This window comes from Corvus brachyrhynchos, unplaced genomic scaffold (genome assembly GCF_000691975.1).
Source record: "Corvus brachyrhynchos isolate BGI_N302 unplaced genomic scaffold, ASM69197v1 scaffold136, whole genome shotgun sequence".
Lineage (NCBI taxonomy): Eukaryota > Metazoa > Chordata > Aves > Passeriformes > Corvidae > Corvus > Corvus brachyrhynchos.
The window spans coordinates 1633189-1637943 of NW_008239080.1; the positions used below are offsets into that span (position 1 = coordinate 1633189).

The window sequence follows — 4755 nt, forward strand, 5'->3', positions numbered from 1 at the left end:
AGGGGTTTGTGAAGCCTTTGTTCCATCCCTTCCCGGGATCCCAGGGCACCGGTGCCGCGTGCTCCCCGAGCTCGCTCCGGAGCGCCCCCTGCAGCCGCGGGGGAACCATCGCACCTGCCCTGCTCACCGGGAGCCGCCAGCGCCCCTGCCGGCTGCGAGCGGAACTGCACCCGAGGGGAAAGGGCCCGACAGCCGAGAAGGCTGGGACTGGGTTTGTGATTGTTTGCTGTTACTGCCATAGTTGTTGTTGTTTGTTTGACTTGTTATACACATATAGATATATAATTGTAAAGAACTTTTATTCCTATTTCCCATATCTTTGCCTAAGAGCCCCTTGATTTCAAAATTATGATAACTCAGAGGGAAGGGGGGTCACATCTGCCATTCCAAGGGAGGCTTCTGCCTTCCTTAGCAGACAGCTGTCTTTCAAACCAAGACACCCTCACCTAAAAATGAGAGGCTAATTCCTGAAATAATTTACAAACGTATATGATTTCTGTTTGGTTCATCTAGTTTCCCTTTTTTGCAAAAGGTCAGATCAGGTATTCTTTTGAAGCCCCTTCCAACCCAGGCTGTTTTATGATTCCCATTCTTCCCCAACCGATGGACACACAACACAGCTAACACTTATTTTAAAAAAATTCATGGAAGTGTTTTCTTCATTTAGCTTTCCCATTTGTGTATTTACTCAATCCTAAACTCATTATATGAAAATTATTCTGAGATAGAGTCAACATTTCTCTGATAGTAACTTGTGTTCATTGCCTCTCATCCTTTCATTGTACACCTCTGACAAGTGTCTGGCTCTGACTTTTCCACACCCACCCAGTACTTACATACAGCAATGAGTCTGCACACCACCCACCACCCCTTCCTTTCCAAATCATCTCACCTTAAGGTTGAACAAGCCCAGCTCCCTCAGCCTCCCCTCTTACATCATGGGCTCCAAGTCCTGGCCATCTTGGTGGGTCTCTGCTGGACTGACCCCAGTGAGCTGCTCTTTATCCTCTCCAGGAAGCTCCAAAGTGGATGCAGAACTCCAGATGCAGTCTCACAAGCACTCACCTATCACTCCTCCTGACCTGCTGGATATGCATCTGCTGAGGCAGCCCAAGATGCCTTTGGCCTTATTCAAAACAAGGACATGCAGCAGGACTCCCAACTCTTTTTCTGCAGAGCTGCTTTCTAGAAATTTGGCACCTGGCCTGTACTATGGCAGGAGGCTATTCCTTCTCAGAGGCAGGCCCTCAGGTTTGCCTTTGCTTAACTTTAAGAGTTCTGTGGTAGCTCATTTCTCCAGCATGTTGAGAATATCCTTCCTGCCCTCCCTCCCTTCCAGTGCACTGACTACTTCCCTGTATTTGATAACATCCACGAACTTGCTGAGAACCCCATTGTCCATGTTATTAATAAGGACATTAAATAATATTTGCCCCAATATTGCCTCATGGAGTACGACACTTGTTATTAGGCAGCAGTCAGACTGCATAGCATCATTCCATCTCTGACCCTAATCTTCCACCCACTCTGCTGTCCATTTATCCAGTCAGAACCTCACAGATTCTAGTATAATTATACGTCTGAAAACTATGCCAAAAGGCTAGCGGAAAACAAGGTATACCACATCCACTGCTATCCCCTAATCCACACTGACAGTCATTTTACCAGAGTAGGCAATCAGGTTGGTCAGTGTGATTTGTCCTTGGTAAATCCACACTGGCTGATCACAGTGACCTTCTAGTCCTTCCTGTGTTCAGACATTCCTTGCAGGATTTGCTACATAATTTTCCCAGAGACAGAAGTATGGGTGACTGGCCTGCAGTGCAATGGATCCTTCTTGAAGATGGATGTGATGTTTGCTTGTTTGCAGTCATCAGTGACCTTTCCCAGTCATCACAATTTTTTGATAATGACAGAGGGCAACCCTGCAGTGACATCAGCCAGCTGCCCCAGCACCCCTGGATGCATAATGTTTGGTATCTTGCAAGCATTCAAGTAGCTTAAGTGCTCCTTAACACTCTCTTCTGCTTCAGTGGTCAACAGTTCATTATCACACTCTCTGCTAGCATGTTTAAGTAACCTGGGAGGCCTGAGGGCAAAACTTACTAGGGAAAAAACAAGGTGAAAAAAATACTGCGTACTCTCAGCCTTTTTCATATCCCCCACTCCATTAAGCAGCAGGTCAACATTTTCTTCAGCTTTATTTTTGCCATGGATGAACTTAACAGAAGCCCTTCATGCTGCCCTTAAACTCTCTTATTAGTTTCAATTGCAGATAAGTTTCTGGTTTCCTAACTCCATCACCACATGCTCTGGCAGTGTTTCTATGTTCCTACTGGGTAGCTCAGCCCTGCTTCCACTGTTTACTTTCTTTTCTGTCTGAGGTCAGCCAGAAGCATCTTGTTCATCCATGCTGGCCTTCTGCCATACTCACTCAACTCCCTGCATAACAACATGGAGTGTTCCTGGGGTTTTAGGAAGCTGTCCTTGAAGATTAACCAGCTGGGCTCCTCAGGTTTGCAGGACAGTCTCAATCACTCCTTGGCTTGCTCTTTGCCAGACTCAACAAATTTTTCTCCTTGAAACTATCCTCAGATGTCTTATTTTCCAGGCCCCTGAAAATAACTAATTCCCTGCTGGACCCTCTCTGGTTTCTCCACATACTTTGTGGAAGTGAGGGTGGAGGAACTCCCCAAACATGATGCAGCATACCAGGTGCAGCACCACCAAGCAAAGAAGTGAAAATATCTCCCCCTGATCTGCTAGGTGTAGTTTTAATTATGTAGTCCAATATGTGGTTTACTTCATTCCGGTAGGAGAACACTGTTAGCTCATAATTCAGTCTCGTGTCTACCTCCCCATCATTTTCAGCAATGCTGCTGTTAAACAAGTCAGTTCTCTGCCTGTACCAATGTTAGTTATCAACTAATGCCTTGTGTTTCAGCAATAATCCAGATTTTTTTGCACATATTTGAATTTTTAAAAAAAAATTCCAAATTGGAGAAAATATAGTCAACAAAACATAGGTAAAGTAGTTCAGGAAATTTCCACTTGACAGTATAGAAAATAGTATTAGCCACTGGTAATTTCAAAGAATTCAAATGCTGCAGAAATAAAAAAAGAGTGGAATTTGAAAAGTAACACATTAATGACTGACTTAAATTCTCCTTTCTGTGACAAAATTCTCATATTAAGTTAGGCAAAACATTTCACACAAGTTTTTCATGGACAGCCATTGCCTGCTTGGCTTGCACTGCAAGATTGCTGATCTGATTTCGAGAGTTTTAAATATACCTGCAGTACAAGTCAGCGAAACCCTGGCTTTGAATGCAGAAATTGATAGACTGTGGTAATCTTGTTGCTGAACAAAATGCTGGCTACCTCATCTGCAGAAAATAAGTTTGTTCCTTCCTTCCTTCCACTTGTGCTATATTACAGGAAGTATCTGCCCTAAAGATACACAAATTGCATCAAGGTCATGTTGCAGAACATTTTCTTGACATTTTAATAACAACAAAATAATGGGGATTTGTGTGGTCTCTTAATTTGTTGAAGCAGCAGAACTATTTCCCCTAAAATTTTCTAAAAGGAATTAGCTGGACAGACATTAAGATTTAATCCCAAATATTTGCCATTAAAAGCAGGTGCAATCAACAAAAAATCTGACCATGAAAAGAAGCAATTTTAACAAGTATTACCAGCAAGTTCTATAATACATATGTCTCTTTTTGCAAGTTCTGGCTTTCCTACAATACTCCACTTCTGGAAAGGACCAAAAGATTAAAACGGAAGAGTGGAAGAAGTGCTACTCCTCATCTCATTTTGCTGAGATCTCGAGACTCTCAAATTTCAAATTTTTGAATCTGCAATCTTGTACTTGGGAAGATCTGTACAGTTTGAAGACTTAGACAACTGCTCTTAATGCAAAATAATACTGCTGGGCAGGTTTGTACCCCAGCACCACTTGCCTTTTTCTCTTTTGAAAGTTCCTCTGTCACATTATACAACTCAGAAACTGGATATGTAATTCAAGTACAATTTATGTAGATACTGTACAGGTGGCAAAAAGGATGTTAGGACTGCAAATGGTTAGAATGAAACTTTTGTTTGTTTGTTTGGGTATTTGTTTGGTTTCTCTTCTACCCTGGAGCCAGTAAGACCAGGTTTGCCAGGAGCACCTACTAAGCCAGCTTCCCCCTGAAACAAGGTGTACACAGCCATCATTTTACAGACCTAACTCATGACTGAGCTAAATTAAGAGAAAAAGGCATCTGGACATGTATTGCCTCTTATTCCTATTCTATGGAATAGCTGAATTCATTTCTAGGGTTATTTGTGTCTGTTAACTTATATTTGGTAAATATACTTTTCCCTTTCAAAATAATAGGCCATTAACAATTACAGGTTATCTACTTCTGCAGCAGATACAGCTGTTCTCTGCTTCCGACAACTGGACAACAAAAAAAGATTAGAGAATTTTGATCACGTGAAAAGCTTTCTCAAGCCTTGTTTCAGGCCCTATTCAGAAGAAGACACACCAGAAGACACTTGCATATTACCCACGTACCTAAAACCCCAACAAGTGTACCACAGCTTCCACTCTCTCCCCAATACCTATCAGGCACTTGGGCACACAGGGCTCTACACCTAAACCATTAGGTCCAGCAGGGAGCTGTACATACAAAGGCTGTTTTCTAGGCTCGGCTCAAAGGGGCGTTTCAGATCTTTCCTTCATCTCCCACTGCCCAACTTACT

The 4755-nt window shown here is 42.8% G+C and overlaps 1 protein-coding gene across 7 annotated transcripts in view; it reads right to left on the bottom strand.

Annotated features, from left to right (window-relative positions):
- Positions 1-4755, bottom strand: part of COL19A1 (collagen type XIX alpha 1 chain) — a 181402-nt gene that overhangs the window by 115133 nt on the left and 61514 nt on the right. The window lies entirely within an intron of this gene.